The 26,220-nt window shown below is 35.9% G+C and overlaps 1 long non-coding RNA gene across 1 annotated transcript in view; it reads left to right on the forward strand.

The window, feature by feature from the left end:
• The first annotated feature begins 350 nt into the window (after positions 1-350).
• LOC136794446 (uncharacterized) overlaps positions 351-26,220 on the forward strand; it is an 821,984-nt gene continuing 796,114 nt past the window's right edge. Inside the window, exon 1 of the long non-coding RNA XR_010841210.1 lies at positions 351-416. This is a non-coding gene — a long non-coding RNA (uncharacterized lncRNA). The remainder of the gene's footprint in view (positions 417-26,220) is intronic.

Genomic DNA, 26,220 nt, shown 5'->3' on the forward strand with positions numbered 1-26,220 from the left:
GGAAGATCCCACATGCCGCGCAGCAGCTGGGCCCGTGAGCCATGGCCGCTGAGCCTGCACGTCCAGAGCCTGTGCTCCGCAACGGGAGAGGCCGCAACAGTGAGAGGCCCGCGTACCGCAAAAAAAAAAAAAAAAAAAAAAAAAAAACACTTCCTAAATGTCATTTTAGTAGCACAATCTTTCAAATATTGAAAAAATATACATGAGATAACTGACATATTTCATTACAGTTAGTTTAAATTGTCTTTATAGTTAAATTTTGATTTAAAGGAGAATGACATACTTTGTCTTCTAAATATATCAAGCTCATATTCTGAGGGCTCTGAGTTTTTGTTTTTTATTTTTTTTTTAAGATGATGAAGTTTCTTCTGAAATGTTCCATAAAGAACACTATCAGCTAAATTTTTCCCAGAGAGGTAAGTGTAATATTATACTTTTATTGAGAGGAATTGTAAATGTTAAAAAAATTCTTAAATCAGAAATATAAAAAATGCATGGTAAGATTCTATTCAGATTTAAAATGTTAGGTGTTACTAGTAATTCTCTGCTATAGGATCCATTAGGTGACATGGTGTGGGGATGAGGAAAGGGGTATTTAAGATTATAATCCCCATTTCATAAGTAAAGCAATGGAATTCTGGAGGATTTGCATCCTCCGTAGAGTTAGCTAGGTATAGAAGTAATATTCAGACCTGTATCTGTCTAGTTCTATAGCTTGTGGTTTGAAAAAACATATTGTACTTCCCACCAGTGCTTGCACACGTAGTAATTCTATTGTAACACTTGACTAAAAAACCTTATGCATCATGTTTTATAATGGTATTACCATATTATTAAGAGATCCTCAATGGTTAGCTAATAACTTCAAGGAGTATTAAATTATCCTGGAATGTCTAATAGAAATTCAAAGCAAGTAAGAAATTAATCAAAACTTTCCAGAAAAAAAAAAAGTAAAATTTCTGAGAGTGCAATGTCTAATTAGTGTGTCTGGACACAATGCTGGGTCACAGGCAGAGGACCAGCAAGGAACTGGAGTCCTAAAGGCAACCTGTTGCCTAGGATTTACCTTTTGTTGCTGTATGAAAGGGAAATCTAGAGATTTTGTACTGGAGATACCTGTTTGGTAGGAAGGGAACTCAGGGCATTTGGAGAACTGGCTATTTACCAAGGGAAGTTGGAAAATTTTAATATTTTAATAAAGGGTGTGCCTGTATAAAAAACATGCTGAATCTGTGTCATCCTGGTTCTAGGGCTGATGAGACACTGGCCCTCCCAGTGCTTGCAGTGGTCAAATAGAGACTGGTCAGGTTACCTCATTGAGCCTAGTAATGTTGTTTTCTAAGTCTCTCCTAGTCTCTTAAGCTGAGAAGCACTTTTCTGAGTCAAAGTAGAGATATGTCACCCACTTGCCTGTTTCCACTTATTTAAACAATAATTATTTCTTAAAATAAATTAAGTAGAATGCTTTATTATATTTATATTTGTGGTACTTTTGTTGTTGTTCATTAATAACGTTAACTGGAATAGAGCCAGTTGAGGCAAGAAATTCATATTCTAAATTTGGCTTCCACAATGTACTGTGTGAATGTGGAATATAATTTGAATTTCTTTTATAGCCACAAGTTGCCTCATCAGTAAAATGATGGGACTGGAAGAGATTCATTCATCCAATTAACAATTATGTGTGGAGTCGTAGCTAATCTTCAGAATACCTTCTCTGTGAAATCAGAAACTTACACATTTGGAAAACATGGCTAAAGGTAAAAGAGGCATTTGAAGAAAATGTTCAAACTCTTATATTAAAAAGTGTCTGCAGGTGAGCTGGATTATACTTGAAGAATACAGTAAATCCCCTATATAGGAACAAGTTCCGTTCCAAGAGCGCGTTCGTAAGTCCAATTTGTTTGTAAGTCCAACACAGTTAGCCTAGGTACCCAACACAATTGGCTATATAGTACCGTACTGTAATAGGTTTATAATACTTTCACCCAAATAATACATAAAAAAGACAAAAAATAAAGAAAACATTTTTAATCTTACAGTACAGTACCTTGAAAAGTACAATACAGTACCAGCTACATCGCCGCTGCTTTCATGCTTGCTTCTACACATCCTGGGCTTGAAATAAAGATACCGTACTCTACACACTACTGTACAGTAAAGTACACAAAAGCACAGCCACTTGCAGAGGATGCACACATGTGACAATGTACGCCAGACACGTGAACTAACTTACATGATTGGACAAGCCAACGCACGTTTGCATCTTTGAAAGTTTGCAACTGGAAGGTGCGTATTAGGGGACTTACGGTAGAATTAAGAAACCGAGGTGCTAGAATCAAGCATATCTCAAATTTGAATACAAGTATGAACACATATTCCCTAGAGCAAAAGATTTCATCTAATATTTGATTTACTTAGAAATAAATTGATTAAAATAGCACACACCTGTCGCTGTCCAGGCCAACGGTCTGGGCCTGCTGATGGGCCTCGCCTGGCGCTCGCAGAACAGAAGGCGCCCCCGGCCCAGTGAGGCGGCCAGTCCATGCTATCTCCTTCCCTGCAGCCCCGAACCTGGTGGCCCAGCCAGGACAAGCCAGCCCCGTGTGGCCGCGGAACCTTCCACTGGAGCTGCGCCGGCCTCAATGAGCGTGCCGGCGGCTCCGGGCTCCCTCTGGTAATTGGCGGGCTGCGGCGTGAGCTCCCACAATGCAGCGCGGGGCACAGGTGCAGCTTGTGAGAGAGACTGTAGAGCTGAGGCTCTGGCGTTACGTCAGAACTGGGTTCGCCTCTCAGAGCGTGTCGGAGCCAAAAGACACAAGCAAGGCAGAGAGCGGGACAAGGAAGGCTTTATTACTTGCAGTAAGTAAGAACACCCGGGATCTTTCCTGAGGCAGCGTCTCCCCGAACAGCAAAATTGGGGAGGTTTTAAGCTGAGGGTACGTGTGCGTTCGTGAAGGGGTTTGAGCTGAAGAGAATTCAGCATAGAATTGGGGCAAAAGTTGACAGAGTCCAAGCTTTAGTTGATTCAAGTCAGGAGGGTCGGAAAAAGTCTACACCATCATCCCTTAGGTTCTGGTTGATCCGGTGGTTGAGCGCTCGAGGGGGTTTAAATTCTGCAAAACAGCTCAAGAAAGTGTTTCAGGCTAATCTTTACCATTAAAGCACAACTGGGAGTCTTTACAACTGACAGTGTTTTTACTGTTGTTACTTCTCTGGCCTGATAAAATTGTTTTTGTTGTTGTTTGTTCCCTTACGATTTTTATTACTGGGACCTGTGCAAGGGCAAGCATTGGGGCCAGGCCTAGATCACAAAATGGCTTAGGCCTAAAATGGCTTCTCGTGTGTCAAAAAGCTGTATCTGGTTCTTTTCCTCCAATCTCCCCCTACCCTATCTGCATACACTGGGGCACCCGGAAGTGATAGCTCATATGGAGGAAGTGGTCAAGGTTCCGATGGTACCACCTTCCGTGCTTGACAATGAACAGTGCCAGCGTGCAGAGCATGTGGTTTTCTTTGGTTTCATTTAGGAAATCAGAATTACCATTTGAAGTTGGCAAGCATATTTTGGGTTCTTTACGCTTTGGAAGTAACAATTGAAGACAGGTGAGGAGCGTTTGTGAAAATTGTGATTGGTAATTAACCACCACCTGCCTGAGGCGTCTTCTAAGAGGAACTAACCTTTTTTATGGTGCCAGGGTCAGTCACTACATTTAAAAACAAAAACAGAACCCAATAAAGTGGGCTGTATCCTCTGTCAAGCTGCCACAGCCATAACAACAGCAGTAGTTGTCTGAAAATGGATTCTCTTGGAAAAAGGTAGCATCAAGCCACTGTGAACATCCATTCTAACCTATGTTTTACAAAGGTCAAACCTCCAAAAGTATGTTGGGAAGAGATTCCATTAATGGTAGCAGTAATTCTAAAAGGAATAACCTCAGATAAATCAATTGACAGCAAAAGCGTTTTTCTTGAAGACAGACAGTTGATAATGTTGACGAAAAATTAATCAGTTGATCTAAGAGAGAAATAGACAGTTTTACTCTAGCCAAACTGAGGATTATAACCCCAGGAATAGCACCTTGGAAAGCTCTGAGAACTGTTCCACCTATTATAAGTCAAAACACAGTTATATAAGTTTTTTGAGACAGAGGAGTGTATGGTAAGTTACGTATTACTGACAGTTTACACAGTCTGGCAAGCAGTGGGTTATGGGTCATCCTGGGCCCTTATAAGATTAAGAAGGAATGTTATCTTTTAAGGAGTTGTCTTGTTGGTGCTAGGAGAAGGTTGCTCTTTATGGTTGAGCCGGTGTTTCCGTAGATGGGGAGGTTTGGTTGATGCATATTGCTGATGCACAATGCACAGTAGAGGGAAGAGAAGAGGCCAAAGGGCAGAGAAAAAAAAAATTGTGTTTAAATTTTTCTTGTCTTGCCATAAAATATGAATTTTATTTCAAAATAAGTAATGGCAGTCTCGATGTGCAAACTATGGCCTATTCTAACTGCACTATTGGTTGAATTTTCAAATTCAAGTAAAACTAGCAACATTTGACTGTGTTGCATATGGAATTCCATGGTAACTGCAAAAGAGTTTTTCATGAAGAAAGCCTTCAAATCTTCATGTTAACTGTTGAAGTTCTGAAGTTCACCTGAAAGGAAAATCTCAGTGCTCGGATATCTTCAGTATTTCATCATTACCTTGCACTTGCTAATCAAGCCTTGAGCTGGAACATTCTTCCTCTTGACCCCATGGAGCAAATAATATCTATTCACATTCCCTGGAGCTTTTCCATGTTGGAATCTCCCATCACTTGTGTTGCTTAAGAAAAGAGCTAAATGTAAGCTTGGTAAATGAAAATATCTCAATTATGTGGTGGACCTAGCAATATTGGGTGTCTCACTGTGCCCAATTCCAAACAGCCTTCTTAAATGATCTTTAAATGAAGTCTGCAAGTAGAGGCTGATTTAACCTTTAATCATGAATAGTTACATAAAAAATTAAACTAGCTAAACTAGACTACATAAACTCTTAAAAGGAGATGTAATAACTTAGAGTTATCACTTGACATATTTTAATACTCCTTTCTATTCCCAATAGGTAATTACTCCATTGTAATGTTAAAATTCAGGCTTAAACATGCTGTTTATAAGACTGTAAAGACTCTTTTTCTTTCTGTAATCTCTCTCCTTTGTCTTGGCAGCCAGTTCAGTCTCTCACTATGAAAAAGAGACAGACATCAGCAATATGTGGTGAAACAAGATTTAAAAAATAGAACACTCTCTAAAATTAAATAAGATTTAGTGTTAATTACTCATAATTACTCAAACTTTTCATTGAAATTCATCCAGTGAATTGAAGAATTGTTGGCTTGAAAATACACAGTGTTTAAGTGTTCTATCTTAAAAATTATATTTATTGTGTGTATGTAGTTATATATATATTTTTTTTTTCCGTAGATTGGATAGGCTATCTAAATTTTACCAATGTAATTTGGCTAAAAAGTGCTAAAATGATTTTCTCATCATAAATCATACCTAGATTGTCAGAAGTTTCCCCCACCACTCTCTGCTGCCCTTCTCTTTTGTGTTACATGAAATTGACAAAAATCAATCTGCTGAGTCATTGTGCAGATATTTGTGAGAGTCTTCAAGTTGGAGGCGGATAGTTTCTGAGATATGAACAAAGATACCATGGAGATTTTAAGTTCCAGCACTTACTAGCTATGTGGATTCGATTAAGATAAACTCTCTGAACCTCATTTTCCACATTTTAAAAATAGAAGATAAATTTACTGCACAGAGATGATATACAGATTACATTGAATGATGTCAATGCCTCTTGCATGGAACCTTGTACCTATAGTAAATACTGGATGTTTCCTTCTACTGATGAGGATGTAAGTAAGCCTACGTCTAAGAGGGAAGTGGTTTAAGGGCTTTTAAGGGTGGATATCATTACTACTATGGTTGTTGATTATATAATTAATGGTAATTGGAGATACTAAACAGGGGTATCAGCCACTTCTGACGTGTGACATGGATGGGGTGCTTAGTTTTCATGTTTAGCTATGCTGTTGTTTAATGTTGTAGACAGAATCAAATTTGTTAAGTGGGGTACCCGCTTACGTAAGAGACTGATTTAAAGTGAAATTCTAATGAATGCTTTAAAATTGAGAAATATCATAGATCTATATAGATTACCAAATTAATATGAATTTACTGGTTATCTCCCACTAAGCACCTTTGGTCCATTATAGAAAATGGCAGTCTGTGTTCTGGAGAATTATGAAAATTGTATTATCACTTTTTTTAAAAAATAAGGGATTAAAAGAATTATTACCTTGCCAGAGAGTTATATAGTATTGAGTATATTATAACCCTTTATATTCCCATTAATTATATATAACCCATTAATTGAAGTTATACAATTCCATCTCCAGATCAGTATTTTCTTAGATGATATCCTTGATCCCATGAAGATATTTGAAAGTCATTCTTATCTTAAGAACACCTGCAATATGTGACTATGGATAATTTTTGTGTATCAATAGCTTGTTCTTTCTGTTGCTGAGTAGCATTTCATTATGGACATCCCACCATTTGTTTATCCATTCCCCAGGTGAGAAACATTTGGATTGCTTTCAGCTTTTGGTGATTTAATTAAAACTGTTATAGAGATACAAGTATCTGTGAACATAGATTTTTATTTCCCTTGGATAAATATCTAGGAGTGAGGTGACTGAAATGCATAGTAAGTGCATATGTAACCTTATAAGAAACTACCATAGTTTTTTCCCAGTGGCTGTATTATTTTGTATGTTGGCCAGTTATATGTGAGATTTCCAGTTTTGAATTCTTTTCTAGCCCATAGCACTTGGTATAGTCAGTTTTTCGCCCTCATTCTAAATGGGTGTTAAGTGGAATTTTAGCATGGTTGTAACTTATTTCCCTAACAACTAATGATTCTGAGCATCCTTTCATATACTTATTTTCCATCTGTGTATCTTCTCTCATGAAGTTTTTGGCAAGTCTGACAATTATTTTGTTATTTTGTTTTCTTATTGTTGAGTTTTGTGAGTTCTTTATATATTCTAGATACAAGTCATGTATAAGATATGTGATTAGCAAATGTTTCTTCCTAATATGAGTTTTAATATTTCAATTCTCTCAGATTTTTTCACAGAGCAATTTCTCAATTTTTATCTTGTGTATAACATCCTTTAGCTGTTCTATCTAAAAACACTTTGTATAACCAAACATCACAAAGATTTTCTGGTGTGTTTTCTGCTAAAAGTTTTATAATTGTGTATTCTGCATTTAGATTTATAATCTTAGTTGAATTAATTTTGTATAAAGTTTGAGGTATAAGTTTGAGATATAGGTTGAGTTCCATTTTTTTTCAAATGAAAGTCTAGATGTTCCAGGATTGTTTAAAAGACTCCTTTTTACTTTACATTTCTGTTGCTTTTTTGTCAAAAATCAGTTAGCCATATTTTTGTGGATTGAAAGAAAGAGAGAGAGGAAGGGAGAGAGGGAAGAGGGAGGAAGGAAGGAAGGAAAAAAGGGATGGAAGGGAGGAAGGATGAGAGAGAGAGAGAAGAAGAAGAAAAGAAAAGACCAATATTTACTTGGAAAATATGTGATTAAGTATCTGCATTAGGATTTTCTGAAAATGATTCTAATGCACATTATTTTATACTCTTGAGCATGTACACAAAACAATGGAAACAAATAAAGTAGGATTAAAAATTTGTACAGGTAATTTGACAAATACAAGCTGTCTTGCACATATAGATAACTGAAGGTAAATTGGGCAATTAAATTGTGCTGTTTCTTGTGTAACATCTCTATCTTAAATAAGAGATAAATTGAACTTTCAGGTTTTAAAAAATGTTCTAGCTTTCAGTTTTACTGAAAGATTGAAATTAGTGCATTACTTTAAAAATATTTCACATTACAAAAATCTCTCCTGCAAATATGCAGAATGGCAAGTATGTCACATATTTTACACATCATTTCAAGTCTTCTTGTCATCATTTGTGTCCTGATCTTTGGCCCCTTAGCTGAAGAGTAAGGTAAATAAGGCTGAAATCTTACTCCTAGACCAAGTCTGTTTGGGAAGACAGAAAAATAAACAGATAGTAAAATGATGTAATTCATCCCACAAGCAACTATTAAGTGCCTACCACACTTAAGGCTTCTAAGGTACATCAGTGAATGGAAAAGGCAAAAAATATATCAATAACTGCCTTTGTGGGGCTCATACTAGAGCAAGGAAAACAGATAATAAAACAGTAACATGATAAAAGAGATAATTATATTGTATGTAAGAAGTGGATAAGGACAATAGGAAAAAAGGGCAGAGTAAGAGTGTCAAAGGTGGCAATTTAAATTATGTTTGTAAGATTTATTTGATAAGGGTGGTTTTAGCAAAGACTTGAAGAACATGATGTACTTAGCTACATAGATATCTCAGAAGAGAGTATTCCAAGACAAGGAAGAAGCCAATGCAAAGTCCCTAAGGCATGATCCTACCTGGAGAATACACCGAAAACTAAGGAGGTCAGGGTAACTGTAGCAAAATGAACAAGGGGAAGGAAAAAAATAATAGATGAGACTGTATAACTTGAGGGCAACTGTAAGGACTTTGGCATGTGCTTGGATTGAAATGGGAGCCATCGTGGAGTTTTGAGTAGAGTTGTGGCTTTCTGACTTTTGTTTTAAAGTGGCTGCAGTATTGAAAGCAGACTGAACAGTGGCACACGTAGAAACAGAGGACAAATTACATAGGCCCATATAGCTGTCGAAGCATAGAGGGTCATGGTTCTTAGGCTGGCAAAGTCAGGGAAAGCCTCCTGATGGAGGTTACCCTTGAACTGTCATGAAATCTGGATTGAGTTTTGGTGCCTCTGGATAGAAAATGATTCCCTGCTAGATGAGTTCAGTAAGACAGATGAGGTCACTAGGCCTTTAGTGGGCTTACAAAAAGGGGAAGTTTGAGTTATCTTCACTCTAAGAATAATAGAAGAGGTTAATACTGGGAGTCTGCAGTTTGATATCCTCAAAAGAGTCAGAAACCATAGTCAAGAACTTTGTATAAGTTTTGTGAAGTTTATAACTTGTTTTCTTTCTTTCTACCACTATTATTTGGAAACCTAGCATCAGCTAATTCCATCCATGTTTCTTCTCCTTAGGCACTGAACAAAAATACAGTGTCCCATCTGTGCTTCCTTTCACAGCTTAAATTATTCCACTTATACCCTTCATCCAAACATCACCCCATTAGTCTTTTCAAACTTCCTTTTTTATTACAAATAAATTACTAAAAAAAGCTTGTAGCATGAAAATGTTTCCATGTTATTTCCTAATTCAATCATAGAAATCCCCTAAAACTGCTACTTACATTATAAGGCCCACTTTAACAGGGAGTATTTATTCACCCACACCATCACAGTAAGCAGGTTAGGAGTGTGTTGAGGCAAAGATGAAATCAGCATTACCTTTGTTACTTAATGCCACTTCCAAACCTCCCTCTACTCTTAGGGAAAATACCATCATACTTTTGAAGCTTATCATCTAGTTTGGGGCACTAATGTCTGTCCTCCTAATCATTTTTTTTTTTAATAACATCTTTATTGGAGTATAATTGTTTTACAATTTTGTGTTAATTTCTTCTGTATAACAAAGTGAATCAGCTATATGTATACATATATCCCTATATACCCTCCCTCTTGCGTCTCCCTCCCACCCTCCCTATCCCACCCCTCTAGGTGGTCACAAAGCACCCAGCTGATCTCCTTGTGCTATGCGGCTGCTTCCCACTAGCTATTTTACATTTGGCAGTGTATATATGTCCATGCCACTCTCTCACTTCGTACCAGCTTACCCTTCCCCCGCCCCATGTGCTCAAGTCCATTCTATGCATCTGCGTCTTTATTCCTGTCCTGCCCCTAGGTTCATCAGAAACCTGTTTTTTTTTTTTTAGATTCCATATATATGTATTATCATACGGTATTTGTTTTTCTCTTTCTGACTTACTTCACTTGGTGTGACAGACTCAAGGTACATCCACCTCACTACAAATAACAATTTCATTTCTTTTTATGGCTGAGTAATATTCCATTGTATATATGTGCCACATCTTCTTTATCCATTCATCTGTCGATGGATGGATACTTAGGTTGCTTCCATGACCTGGCTATTGTAAATAGTGCTGCAGTGAACATTTTGGTACATGACTCTTTTTGAATTATGGTTTTCTCAGGGTATATGCCCAGTAGTGGGATTGCTGGGTCATATGGTAGTTCTATTTTTAGTTTTTTAAGGAATCTCCATGCTATTCTCCATAGTGGCTGTATCAATTTACATTTCCACCAACAGTGTAGGATGGTTCCCTTTTCTCCACACCCTCTCCAGCATTTATTTGTATATTTTTTTGATGATGGCCATTCTGACCGGTGTGAGGTGATACCTCATTGTGGTTTTTTTTTTTTTTTTTTTTTTTTTTTTTTTTTTTTTTTGCGGTATGCAGGCCTCTCACTGTTGTGGCCTCTCCCATTGCGGAACACAGGATCCGGACGCGCAGGCCCAGCGGCCATGGCTCACGGACTTAGTTGCTCCGCGGCACGTGGGATCCTCCCGGACCAGGGCACGAACCCGCGTCCCCTGCATCGGCAGGCGGACTCTCAACCACTGCGCCACCAGGGAAGCCCCTCATTGTGGTTTTGATTTGCATTTCTCTAATGATTAGTGATGCTGAGCATCCTTTCATGTGTTTGTTGGCAATCTGTATATCTTCTTTGGAGAAATGTCTATTTATGTCTTCTGCCCATTTTTGGATTGGGTTGTTTGTTTTTTTTTGATATTGAGCTGCATGAGCTGCTTGTATATTTTGGAGATTAATCCTTTGTCAGTTGCTTCATTTGCAAATATTTTCTCCCATTCTGAGGGTTGTCTTTTAATCTTGTTTATGGTTTCCTTTGCTGTGCAAAAGTTTTTAAGTTTCATTAGGTCCCATTTGTTTATCTTTGTTTTTATTGCCATTACTCTAGGAGGTGGATCAAAAAGGATCTTGCTGTGATTTATGTCATAGAGTGTTCTGCCTATGTTTTCCTCTAAGAATTTTATAGTGTCTGGCCTTACATTTAGGTCTTTAATCCATTGTGAGTTTATTTTTGTGTATGGTGTTAGGGAGTGTTCTAATTTCCTTCTTTTACATGTAGCTGTCCAATTTTCCCAGCACCACTTATTGAAGAGGTTGTCTTTTCTCCATTGTATATTCTTGTCTCCTTTATCAAAGAAAAGTTGGCCATATGTGCGTGGGTTTATCTCTGGGCCTTCTGTCCTGTTCCATTGATCTATATTTCTGTTCTTGTACCAGTACCATATTGTCTTGATTGCTGTAGCTTTGTAGTATAGCCTAAAGTCAGGGAGTCTGATTCCTCCAGTTCCATTTTTTTTCCTCAAGATTGCTTTGACTATTCAGGGTCTTTTGTATCTCCATACAAATTTTAAGATTTTTTTTGTTCTAATCCTGTAAAAAAAAATGCCATTGGTTGTTTGATAGGGATTGCATCGAATCTGTAGATTGCTTTGGGTAGTATAGTCTTTTTCCCAATGTTGATTCTTCCAATCCAAGAATATGGTATATCTCTCCATCTGTTTGTACCATCGTTAATTTCTTTCATCAGTGTCTTATAGTTTTCTGCATACAGGTCTTTTGTCTCCTTAGGTAGGTTTATTCCTAGGTATTTTATCATTTTTGTTGCAGTAGTAAATGAGAGTGTTTCCTTAATTTCTCTTTCAGATTTTTCGTTGTTAGCATATAGGAATGCAAGAGATTTCTGTGCATTAATTTCGTGCATTAATTAATCCTGATACTTTACCAAATTCATTGATTACCTCTAGTAGTTTTCTGGTAGCATCTTTAGAATTCTCTATGTGTAGTATCATGTCATCTGCAGACAGTGACAGTTTTACTTCTTCTTTTCCAATTTGGATTCCTTTTATTTATTTTTCTTCTCTGATTACTGTGCCTAAAACTTCCAAACTTTTTTGAATAATAGTGGTGACAGTGGGCAACCTTATCTCGTTCCCGATCTTAGAGGGAATGGTTTCAGTTTTTCACCATTAAAACAGTGCTGGCTGTGGGTTTGTCATATATGGCCTTTACTATGTTGGGGTAGGTTCACTCTATGCCCACATTCTGGAGAGTTTTTGTCATAAATGGCTATTGAATTTTTTTTGAATGCTTTTTCTGCATCTGTTGAGGTTATAGCATGGTTTTTATCCTTCAGTTTGTTAATACTGTATCACATTGATTGATTTGTGTATATTGAATAATCCTGGCATTCCTCGGTTAAACCCCACTTGATCATAGTGTATGATTTTGTTAATGTGCTGTTGGACTCCATTTGCTAGTATTTTGTTGAGGATTTTTGCATCTGTATTCATCAGCGGTATTGGCCTGTAGTTTTCTTTCTTTGTGGCATCTTTGTCTGGTTTTGATATCAGGATGATGGTGGCCTTGTAGAATGAGTTCGGTAGTGTTCCTCCCTCTGCTATATTTTGGAAGAGTTTGAGAAGAATAGGTGTTAGCTCTTCTCTAAGTGTTTGATAGAATTCACCTGTGAAACCATCTGGTCCTGGGTTTTGTTAGTTGGAAGATTTTTAATCACAGTTTGAATTTCAGTGCTTATGATCTGTTTATATTTTCTATTTCCTCCTGGTTCAGTCTCAGAAGGTGTGCTTTTCTGAGAATTTGTCCATTTCTTCCAGGTTGTCCATCTTTTTGGCATATAGTTGCTTGTAGTAATCCCTCATGATCCTTTGTATTTCTGCAGTGTCAGTTGTTACTTCTTTTTCATTTCTAATTCTGTTGATTTGAGTCTTCTCCCTGATTTTCTTGATGAGTCTGGCTAATGGTTTATCAATTTTGTTTATCTTTTCAAAGAACCAGCTTTTAGTTTTATTGACCTTTGGTATTGTTTATTTCATTTTTGTTTCATTTATTTCTGATCTGATCTTTATGATTTCCTTCCTCTAACTTTGTTTTTTTTTTTTTTTTTTTTTTCTCTAATTGCTTTAGGTGTAAGTTTAGGTTGTTTATTTGAGATATTTTCTGTTTCTTGAGGTAGGATTGTATTGCTATATACTTCTCTCAGAACTGTTTTGCTTCAGCCCATAAGTTTGGGTCATCATGTTTTCACTGTCATTTGTTTCTAGGTATTTTTTTTATTGTCTCTTTGATTTCTTCAGTGATTATTTCCTGGTTATTTAGTAGCGTATTGTTTAGCCTCCATGTGCTTGTATTTTTTACAGTGTTTTTCCTGTAATTGACATGTAGTCTCACAGTGTTGTGGTCAGAAAAAATACTTGATATGATTTCTCTCTCTTTATATGAATCTTTTCCTCTACCAGACTTCTAAATGTTGACAAATCTTGATCCTAAGGCTCTCTTTTACATGCACTATTTTCTAATATGATCCAATTCAGGACCATGTGTTATAATAGATATTCAGATTGTTATGTTAAAAAAAAAAGTACCTGACATCTCCATTTCAGAGCCTAATTAGTATCAAGGTGTGAATGTGTTCGAATCAAAATTGTGAATGCAGATCCCCAAATTCTTTCTCTTCCAGTCATTCACATAAAGATAAATAGCACTAATGGCCCATTGTACAAGCCAGAATCTTCGAACAGAAATAGACCCCCAAAATTTGGAGTTGGGGCTTTTATATTTGGGTGTTGGTCTCTCTGTGAAATAATATTATACAAAATTATGAATATAAAATTTAGATATAAAAGACAGTATTTGTTTGCAAAGAGAAAGTAATCACAACAAATTATAAATTTAAAGAAGTTGATCAATACCATAAACACCATCACAAAATGTAGATGTCATCAGGGCAAGAGGCATTGATATAGATGTATTCAAACATTTTTGGATGTGCAAAACAGGACTTTGGACTCAGACATAAACATTCTTTATAGTACTGAGATATTGAATATACAAAAGGACAATAGACTATCTATATAAGTAAAATTTTGACCCATAATCTACAGTAACCAGACCAGGAAGCCAATTTACTATTTACCGTAACCAGACCAGGAATTCAGACAACTTTCCCTAGCACCCAGTCCAGGAAGATAAATGATAACCCCTGTATCATTTGACCCCAGACAACTGGTTCCTGATTTATAACTGACAGCTCCTAATTTGTGATCCCTTTTCCAGATTAGGACCAACTGGAAAAAGCCAACTATGTACCCCCTAACCAATCACAAAGAATGCCCTCCATTTATCTAGTCTGAGTGTGGTTTCTCCATGTCAGTAGCCTACAATAAGGAGATACCTGAAGCTTTCCTACTACCTATGTGAGTCTCTGCCAAACTCAAGAATGGTGGCTGATGCCCTGTTATTGTAATATGTGAATAAACAGCCCATGCTTGCTCTCACTTGAGTTGTCTTTATTTCTATAGTACTGCTACCATTTTGTTCCCTAAAAACACAGAAATTCTAAACAGCAAATTCAATTTCACATGCTTCTAATTAAAACAAAACAAGACAAAAACAATGTATGTTGATTTTTAAATTCATTCATTACAATACTAAGTATATTCCTGACAAGTGAAAACTTCAGATTTGGTTATTCATTAGCGAGAACTGTATACATATTCATATTTTTCTGATGATTGGAAGACTTTTACACTGCCTACCTTCTGACTCTGTTTATCTCAAACTTGTTTCTCTTTCATAAGTTCATACCTCCTGTGTACCCCTTGGCACAATGCTTGGTGACTTGGCACAGTGGGAATTGGGAAATTCCTAGAAGTTTTTCCACATGAATACAGCCAGTGATAAATATATGTGTAAGTAGCACTAAGCTGAATCTAAATTAAATATATCTTCTACTCAGTTTCCCCTAAGCTAGCCCACACAAAAAAGTCCTGTTATTTCAACACTACCATACATAAGAAGTCTGATAGAGAAAAAAAAAAAAATAGAGTGGAGAGTGGTGGTGGATTTATGATCAATTGTGGTTAAAACATTTTTTGCAATTGTTACAGAAACTTACGGACATATTGCTAGGTTTCTTCCCCAAACCATGGAACATGAAAGAAGGTACCCAAAGGCTTAAACTTCACTACTTTCATAGTAAATACATCACTTACATACATACCACAGTCATCTTTAATTTTTGCCTTTCTTTCCTCGACTGCCATGCAGTCCCCAAGACTTGTCTGTCAAAGAGGACTCACATAGATCTAAAATGGAAAATTCAGACTGGTGAACCTATGGGCAGAAAACTGGAGACATTCTTCTGGAAAGAATGGATAAAGAAGGCAAAACTTGAGGTAGTGCATTAGCCTAGAATTGGACTGGGAATTAGAAGTAAGGATTTCTGCAGAAGATTTTGCCCCTGAACTCAGGGTTTATATCTTTACCTTACAGGTTTTCGTTAGAGTTTCTCTTTGTAGTTCTCTTCCTGCCTTTAGCACCAAGTCCATGATAACTATGTAACCTGCCCTTTGGAGAATTAAGGAATGGATTGATATCCTCCCTGGAGACAGATTAGTGAAGCATCATGGTTTTTCTCACCTCATTTTTTTGAAGCCAGCACACTAGGGCACTGTTCCTACATCTCCAAGAAGTAACTAGAAGTGTTGCATGCAAGAGGTGTTGCATCCATCTCTAGTATTGAGGCAGAGAAGAAAGGTGTATTCAGAGAAAATAAACAGAAACTGACAGGAGAGACATGGGCAGGGGAGAACATAGCAAGAGAGGAGGTGAGAAAATCTTTCTTTCGATGCAATATTCTATGGAGTTTACTGCGGAAACAAGAAATCAAGACCCAAGGGAACATGCTAATTCTAAGTATAAAATTAGCTAGGCTTATTATTGATAAAAGAAATCACAGTGCTTGTATAAAGGTAGCCCACAAGTGACTATAAAGTCATAATGGATTTTCTGTACAATTTATCTGGAATTAAAGCTACTGTTAAACTTTCAGCAAACAAGAGTTATTCAATTTGCATCAGTAGATGCATTAAGTTTACTTTGATATTCTGCTTTATATAATTCTTTATCAGAACATCCTGTGGTTGCCCCTGACAGTGCGTTTACTTGATAGTACATATGATTAGTCACTTTTTTCAACATTCATCAGTTAGGTTAAGATTAATTTCATACACATTACTATATTCTACCACAATGAGCATCAGCACTTGGGAACTTGTTAAAAATGAAACTTCAAGGGTCTAATTTCGGACCTACTGTATCACGATTCTGAGGATGGTGCCCAGCAACCAAGAATTTACCAAGGCTTCAGATGATTCTGTCACACTCTTAAGTTTAAGAACCTTTGGTCTACCATAACTCTTCAGACAGAGGTATTTAACTACTACCTTTATTACTGTATTATTTCAATAAATGTCACACTGCATCCAGCTTGATTTTTCCAACGTGACAATTTAATCATATCACTAACCTGAGGGCTCTAAACATAAAGTATAATCTTCACATCAGGTTACACTCCATTGTCATGAATGCAAAAGTGCATGGAAACAGAAATAGGTTTTCAAAACAGATAAATTTTCTTTTTTTTTTTAGTCAGCTGAAAAAAATTTGGTAAAAGAGTTCCTGTATTATAATTTGATTTAAATTTAATATTAGAATACAAACAACATATACATACTTTAAAATATTTTGGAACAAGAATATCCTACTTCTGACTCTCAAATGGACCTAAATATCAAAGTATGTGTCCTTATGTTCCCAGGGCAAAACAAGACCAAGTTCAGGGTATATGTAGGTGTGATGGGGAACCTCCAGTCATGAAGCAGAGAACACATGGGAATACTTTACAGAAGAGAAAAGAAAGCCTTTCTGAGAAATCTTGTTGTATATCTCTTAGTTTTCCCAATTTTCACTATCATTATTATAGGGGTCCCAGAAGAAGATCAGGTGCACAATGACATTAGTTTGTCTTCCAGAAGGTACTTAGTTTCTCACCTGCTAATACCACACACTGAGGGTTAGGATTTCAACATATGAATTTGGGGGGCACAGACATTCAGTCCACAATAAGACAAGTATATAGCTAAATCCCTCCAACACTGATTTTATAAAACAATAAAAAGTGTTTCAAGGAGTATAGTAAAAGAAGTCAGAATTTAAATATTTGAAAACAATATCATGTAAGTTTAAAAAGATCTTAGTTTGTGTTAAAATACTCTGAGATCTTTGTGTTCAAAGAGGACACATATTAACCATGAATGAAAACACAAGTCTTCATGTTAAAATTTCCAGAACCACAAATTGATAAAGAGAAGAGGATAAAAAATTAATATAATATAAAAGGTAAATGGGGCAAATAGGAATGACAGAATAGCACTGTATGTTTAAATCCAAATTTATGTCACTATGATAAATGTATGTGAAATGTTATAACTCAAAACCAAAAATTTTCAATGTATAAAATCAAAACAAACAAAAATGGTTACATAATATTAAGGAACACCTATATAAATGGAAGATGCTAAAAGTGTGAGAGTAAAGTACATACATTTATATATATGTGTGCATGTGTGTATATATATATATATGTATGGAGAGAGAGAGAGTGCAAATATCAACCATAGCATGCTGAGACATTAACATGAGACAAACTTTGATGACATAATTACTATAAATAAGGAGGATTATTATATATTAAAAAGACCAATCAAAATAAACTTAAGATAATTCTAAATTCTAAACTTGTATGGGCTAATAATACAGATTAAAATACATGAAGCAAAAATTAACAGAAATATAAGATTTAGACAAAGTCACAATTCTTGTTAAAGAAACAGATATACTCTTCAAGTTATTATTAAAGCAGATAAATTTGTTATCCCCACAAATTTGTTAACCTAGGTAAAAGGGACCAATTCCTTGAAAGAACACAATTGGGCAAAAGTCACACTAGAAGAAATAGACAGGTTGAATTAGCCTATTTCTAATAAAAAATTGAGTCAGTAACTAATAATCTTTCAAAACAAAGTACCAGGCCCAGATGGGTTTGCTAGTTAATCTTCCAAACATATAACAGTGAATTTATACTAATTCTCTACAATCTCTTTCAAAAGATAGAAAGAGAGGGAATACTTCCCAACCCATTCTTTGAGGCTAGCATTATCCTAATGCCAATGACAGACATTGCAATAGAAAAAATCTGCCAACCAATATCTCTCACGAATATAGATGTAAAAATACTTAACAAAATATTAGCAAATCAAATCCAACTATGTATAAAAAATTATACTCTAAGGGAATAAAAAGACAAGTCACACTGGGAGAAAATATTTGCAAATGACACATTTGATAAAGGACTGTTATCTAAAGTTTACAAATTACTCTTAAAACTCAAAAGTAAGAAAACAAACGACCAGATTAAAAAACCAGGCCAAGGACCTTAACAGACACGTTACCAAAAATGATATATAGGGCTTCCCTGGTGGCGCAGTGGTTGAGAGTCCGCCTGCCGATGCAGGGGTCGCGGGTTCGTGCCCCAGTCCGGGAAGATCCCACGTGCCGCAGAGCAGCTGGGCCCGTGAGCCATGGCCACTGAGCCTGCGCGTCCGGAGCCTGTGCTCCACGACGGAGAGGCCACAACAATGAGAGGCCCGCGTACTGCAAAAAAAAAAAAAAAAAAAAAAGATATATAGCTAGTCTTAGTGGAGATCATCAAAAAGACATGACCACTGCTGGTTGACCCTAGAGCTGGATCCAGGCAAATGGAAGCTCCTTATCCTTTCCCCTGCCCTTGGAATGTGTGTTCCACTTGCCTTCCCTGTTCCCAGAAGCTTCCCCAAGGATACAGCTTTGAGATAAAAATATGGTGTTGATACTTTCTAGATGGTATATGTGACTGAAGCCAGTTAATAACTATATAAACTTTTAAGATTTCATGGGCAGGGGCAGAAATCTTCTCATATAGTCACCCATGATGAGCCTCCTAAGTATGTTCTCTTGCTTATTAAGGTGGCCACCTACCAATCTGGAGTGGTCTGCCTCTTTACTCAGTCTCTCCCTGCCAACTGAGTCTGAGGGTTGATTTCGGATTATGCCGTGGAAGTTCTCGAGTAGGTTACAAAGCAACAATTGGCAAGCCTGCCAGGAGACTGAAGAAATGGGACCTAGGAAAGAGTCACCTTTTGGGGAAAATTCCTACTGGCCATCAAACTCTAGGAGGGGTGGCCCATATGTTAGATTCTTATGGCCATCACATGAAAATGCTGGATGCTTTAATGTGCTTGATTGAGGAGGTGAGCACAGCACACTGTGGCAGTGAAGTGAAATGAATGGTTTACAGAGGACTGGCCTCTCGTGGGCAGTTTGGCTAGACACCAATGTCCCACTAGACGCTGAAACTCAAGTTAGAAAATTGGAAGAAAGGCTGAGATTAGAGAAGGACATGTAGTTTTCCAGTACTCTGCTAGCTTCAGGGCTGGAATATAAGGTGGGAGGGCAGGAAAATAAATTGGAGAACTTAGTGGGCTGTTTTGCAAAGCTGAGGTGGGGGGGCACAAGCTGCCATGAATTAAGGTTTGAGCACTTGTGACAGAGCCTGATTAGGATGCTAAGAGGTAGAATCGCCAAGAAAGTGAGGAGAGCAAAGGGGAGGATGTTGTAGTGATTGACAATGAAATGGACAGAGTGCCTCATGCTGTCCAACCCCTAATACAATAAAAAATTTTAAGCAGCAATTATCCTAGACTTGATAATAGAAAAGTATACTCCAAACTCGTAGCAGAAAACTTGTATTCTTTCTCTATCTCTTGAAGTTGTAAATCTTATTATGTCTTTGAAATGTAAAAGACACTGCCAACAACTAAGACTGAAACACTGCCTACAAAGACTGGAGAGAAAAAGGGGGAAAGAGGCTTTTTAAAATACAGACTGCTGTAGAAGTTCTCTTGCCCCCCAAATCTAGTCCATAGCCTTTATAAGATCACAAATATCAGTTAAAATGTAGCCATCTGAGTGGTGATTCATGCTTAAAGTTTTAGAGTGAAAGCCATGGGATTTCTATTTGTGTCTGCCTGTATGTTTATGTATGTCTATAGATGTATGTTGTGTGTATGTGATGTTTTTCTACCTCCAGATGGTATCGCCAACATTGATATTTGTAAAAGAACTAAGCTTTTTTACGTGACTACTAGAGATAATAAGGGTGAGAGAAAATGACTACATATGAAAAGTAAGGAAAATAGAATTTTTTTTTCACCTGATGAAAAATACGAAGGACATCAGGTAAAAAAGTAATTCTGTCCTAAAGTAAAATTATTGTTCCAGAATGAAAAAACAAAAAGATTGGACAAAAGCTGACTGGATATAGGATGGGGTACACAGGTTTGTGAAAAAGAATATTTATTGAGAAAGGAATTTTATGTGTAGTCAAGCTTAGATTGGAATGGATTTATTTAAGTTAAAAAGAATTTCAAAAAAGGAGAGTCTTAATATCAAAAGTACATTGGTGCAAAATTTGATTTTGGTTTTCTCTCTGTTAAAAGGACAAAGTTATTTTTAGACTATTGGTCTGCTCTTAATAAGAAATTGTTAAAAAAAAAAAGTTTTTCTTTACCTTTAGTGTAATTTGCATAGAAAATGAAGATTCTGCATTTTTTCTTTATCAGGTCTTTGATTACTTAAGAAAACTTGCTCTTTATTAAAAGAACTAAGTTTTTTTTTTTACAACTATGTGACTTTCTGCATTTGCCTTTGATGTCTGTTTAATTGTCAGTTTGGTTAAATGGATAACTAAGCACTGTTTCGTAGTGATCTGTGATCTTATTTAATCGAGTGTTTTAAAATTTTTGATATTTTTGACAAAATTCCCTAGAACCAAATGCTAAATGAAGTCTTGTTGACCTTGAACTAAATTTGGAATTTTCCAGAGGTCCCTGGAACATCGCAAAAGATGTGTTCTCTTTCCATATAAAAGAGATATTAAACTAATTTGGCTTATTTGGTATGTTTAATCACATGGGAAGTATTGGCAAACAAGTCCTGCTAAACTTGCTTTAGGTTATATTTGTACGAAATTCCTAAAAATCTGATATGTAGTGGTATAATGGTATCAGTAATAATTTTAGAACGTACATCACAGAAGAAAACAAATTTCCTTGTTATTTGCATTATAATGAAGTCTCATCAGATCTTTAAACATGGCCATTTTTAAGTCTTTTGTCATTTATAAAGTTATTAACTTATTCTTGTTAATTAATATATTGCTTTATCTTTAAAAAAATTGGAGCTTTGCAAACTAAACATAAACTATATTTGAGAAAAGATTTTATAAAAAGTATTTCCATCATACTCAATGAGCAGTTCTTCTGAGTTGAAGCAGTTTCTTTATACTTTATTTACTTTCTTAAGAAAAAAAACTAGGTTCTTTATGCAGTTTTCAAAAAGTAACATTAGCCTTTTTGTTTTTTCTTAAGCTTCAGCCATATGCCATTAATTCTCATTGAGGCTAGTTTTTAGCCAGGATCATATTAAAGTATTGATTTTAGCTGTTATCTTATTATCTTGCCAGATGGCATGAGAGTGAAATCTCATCTTGGGATCTTAAGAAATGAAATAAACCTATTTTCCAGAACTAGAAGGCTGTTGCATGAGGATGCTCTTTATAGATGTTTAATTTCTAATGATGTGAAAACATGAATAAGAAAAATACAGTTTAACTCTACTAAAAATAAAGTATTTTAAATACATCTCTGTCAAAAGCTATGTGACAAGTTGAAGTGACATTGATACTATTCATTATAGCATTCAGAAGCTTGAAAACATAGATGATATTATTTTACCATAGGACAGCAAAGTCAATCAGACTACCAATTTAAAGTGGCATTTGACTTCAAGACCCTTCAGAGACTTTTCTTTTTTAACGTTTACCTAAATACACAGAAGTAAAGATTCAAATATGCCCCAGACTAGCATTGATGGTATGCCAGAATTTATTCAATGTTTCCCATTAATATAAGGAAGGAGATGACTATTCACATAAAACAGAAGCAGGCTAACCCCTTGACAGAAGAGCACTTCTTCTTTGTGTGTTTGTAATCACAGATTAATATATCAAATGCTAATATTACCTTAAAATTAGGTTCTTAACTTAAAGGGGTGCACAGTTACCTCTGCTGTTCCTGTATTTTAAGATTCTGAATAGAAAAGGGTAGGAAAAGGGGGCAACTCATAGTGGGTGCTTAAGTGTATAGTGTTCCAAAGTAAAATGATAAGGGGTGTTAGCAGCATGTTTGGAATGTACCTTTTTTTTTTTTAACAGTTCAAATGGTCGGAAAATAAGAAAATCCATTTCTGTAAAGCAGAGGCACTTTAATAGCTTATATTCACCAAGAAAGTGCTTACAAGGTACCATGTACTGCCAACTTTTTGATTAAATTAACACATTTGCTCTTCTCAACAAATTTATGAATTAAGTACTACTTCTATCACTGGTTTACAGATGGGGAAGCTTACATAGAGGTTGCATAATTTGTCCAAGGTCTCACAACTCATATAGATTCCTGTCAAATACTGAGAATTAATGTTTGTATACAGATCAAACTGTTGTCCAACAATATATCTGATGTAGAAATAAAGCCAGCATCCAGGTGGAGAGAGCATAAAGTTCTGATGAAACCAAATAGACTAGCTATTGGCAAAAGTGTGTCTGAATAGAAAAATAAGTATTTATAAAGGAAAAGAGATTTTCATTCTGAACATTCCAAAGTGGAGCATCCCTCTGGAAATGTATATAACAAAAGAACACTTAAAATTGGTGGCATCCACTTGGAGGTGCAAGAAAACATAGCCTCTTTGAAACAACACAAAGATCTTAACAAAATCAAAAGCCTTAGTTAATGTATATGTAATTATTTACTAGAAAATGTTCTAATTTAATAACAATATAAAGTGTATTATTGTATTTAACTATGACAGTTTAAGTAATTTCCCAAGTGCATTTGCAATAACAGTATTTTCTTTATCTTCTTACAGCTCATAGTCTTTCATAATATACTGATGTTTTTGGATATTTCTCTCATATAAAAAACACTGCATATTATCCAGGAATTCTGGATTTTTTTTTTTTTTTTTTTTTTTGTGGTACACGGGCCTCTCACTGTTGTGGCCTCTCCCGTTGCAGAGCATAAGCTCTGGACGCACAGCCTCAGTGGCCATGGCTCACTGGCCCAGCCACTCCACAGCATGTGGGATCTTCCTGAACCGGGGCATGAACCCGTGTTCCCTGCATCAGCAGGTGGATTCTCAACCACTGTGCCACCAGGGGAGCCCTAATTGTTTTTAAATGATAAATTTTGGTACTCTATTACTGACAGGTACTTCAAAAGATTATTATTGATTTATGCAAGAGACATTTAAATTCTAAATAAACAACCCTTTAAAAATACAAATAAGTTTGAAAAGCCCATAGCAGTCTTCTGTTAACAAGACTGTTTTATACAGACAATATTTAGATAAACAGGTAAACATTATCACTCATATTTTCCCTTTCTTATTTGTTCCCTGATCATATACCCTTGAACTTAGTAATTAGAGACATCTGCTTACTCACTTGTATAACTTTCCATGTATTTCTCAATCATTCTTAGCTTCAGCTTTCTCATCTCTAAAATATGTCTACTTCTTAAATCACTGACCTGTAATCACCACTAAATGATACAATAGAAGTGATTTCAGATTCAGAGACCCTCAACTTGGCTGTATCCAAGAAAAGCAATGATAGGTACTTAGAGTGCTCTTTTGAGGAGATCTTTTGATGCCCCAGAGTAGAACATCTATAAAGTAAACATGTGTTACCTCTATAAAAAATGAGTGCTTCTCATGGGATTTTATCAGGCTTAAGGTAGAATCTTCCTACCAGGATAAGAATTGGCAAAGGTGGAAGAGAATCCTATTTTGTTATAATATATTAATATAAACTAAAGGGTATGGGACTTCCTCGGGGGTCCAATGGTTAAGACTCCACACTTCCAATTCAGGGGGCACAGATTTGATCCCTGGTCGAGGAACTAAGATCCCGCATGATGCATGTGCAGCCAAAGGGGAAAAAAACAAAAACAAAAATGGTAAAACAGCCTTTAGAATTCATACAGGTTAGATCTCATATTTTATATTAGAAGAGAAGCTGATGAAAATAATGATGTTATTAAACACTTATTTTGTGCTAGCTAATATGTAATCTCATTTCACCTTTAAATAAAAAATACAAGATGATATGACTGCTATTCCATTTTTGCCCATCATGAAATTGAGACTCAAAGAAGTTAAAAACTTGGCCGTGAAAGCACAACTAGTAAGTGGGGTAGTATGATTTATATGCCCATCGCCATTATCCAATCTGTACTTTCCCTAATTCTCAACTGAATAAGCAACAGTGAAAGACAACAGTATCCAGAAGAAGTTTTAGGACACAATGCCATCAACAACACAAGCATGATAACAGCTTATTCAAGAATGAGAGTAAGATTTTTTTCAGTGATAGGAGTGAAAGACTATCTGAGAGTCTGGAGATGCAATTGAGGTAATTTAAATTATTTTTCTCCCTAATGAACAAGGAAAAGAAAAAAAGTATTCTTCATTAGAAAACATAACATGATAAAAGAGGGATGAGGTAAAGGCTGGAAGTCAAAGAAATGTGAATACAGCTGAGAATAATGGATTAGCTCATAAAAAAATAAAAATTTAGGGGTTGAGCAATAAAGAGCATGTTCATTTAAAAAGATGACTAGGCAAATTCAAACAGTTAGAGTTTGGGATCAGGATGGAAAATCTAAACACTTTGCCCTCTTATAAATTTCTGTCCTTTAAACCTCACTCATCTAGTTAACTCTTGCTTATGCTTTAGGCTCAGATTATAAGTCACATCCTGAGGTCAGATTTCCTTGTAACTGATTCCATTGAATGTTCGTCTATGGTAAGTTTACCACAGCTGTAATTATGTAAGTCTCTGTGTAATCAAATAAACCTTTGGGATATTACATATTTTAAAAGTTCTCTTTTTTAAAGAGAATTCTCTTTTTTAAAGAGAATAGGAAAGAGCTATCCAAATAGCATTGACACATGGTTTCTTAGCCTAGTACCTGACACATTGTGCATCTGAAAACATTATTATTTTTTATTCAAGAGCCATAACATTATTTGCTGAAAAATGGAAAGATCACATAAGAAAGGTAGAGGATAAAAATATTTTGAAAACTGACAAGTAATAGCATCTAATATCTATTGAATGGTTTCACTGGATTGAGCATTGTTTCACAAGTCTATAAGAATACTATTTTTATTCTCATTATGCAGATTAGGAAACAGGTGAAGTAACAATTCATTGCAGGCAATCTGTCCACAGAGAATGGCCTCAACCACTGTGCTGTACTGTCTCTGAGACATGTAACTCTAAAGGAGAACAGTGGTCAGATCTTTTAGGCTGTATATACCAGGATAAAAAGTTGGATTTTATCGTGTCCAGTGCCAGCCACTGTATATAGGAGAGTGGTATTATTCAACTTTCATATTAGTAATATATTATTCTAGTTAACATTTTGTGGAATATATGTTAGAGTAATTACTTAGGAATTTACACTAAGGTAGTGGTTTTTGACTATGTTCAAAAGTGGTTGAATATAAAAAAATACTGAAGGATAAATCAGGGCTGGCAATTTCTTTTATTTAGGTGATAAGAGAGAGAAGGAGGAGTTAAAATGTCCAGTTTAGGCAATACATGTTAGTGTCTTTCACTGTGATGTTGAAAAAGGCAGATAGTAGTTGGCTGGGGACATTATGAGCTCAGGATTAGACATACTGAGTTTCTAAGGCTTGTTTAACATCTGAATGTAGAAGCTACTGGCAGTTAGATACATATCTGAAGTTATGAAGATATTTCTGGATTGGGAATAGTATTTATGAGTCCTTAGAATATACATTGAAGTTGAGCCTTGAATGAAAAGAAGCTTGTGCAAGGTTAATCTGTGGGCAGGTAAGAAAAAGAGAAAGCATCCCATATAGAATACTAAAAATGAGCAGGAGTTTAGTCTGAACAAGAGACTGAATAGAATCAGTAGAAGCATGAAAAAAATTAAAAGAGTGAGAATGTCTTTTCTCAGAAGCAAAAGGAAGAGAATTGTTCAAGGAAAAAGTAAACACATATACATG

Source organism: Kogia breviceps, chromosome 6 (genome assembly GCF_026419965.1).
Source record: "Kogia breviceps isolate mKogBre1 chromosome 6, mKogBre1 haplotype 1, whole genome shotgun sequence".
NCBI classification, from domain to species: domain Eukaryota; kingdom Metazoa; phylum Chordata; class Mammalia; order Artiodactyla; family Physeteridae; genus Kogia; species Kogia breviceps.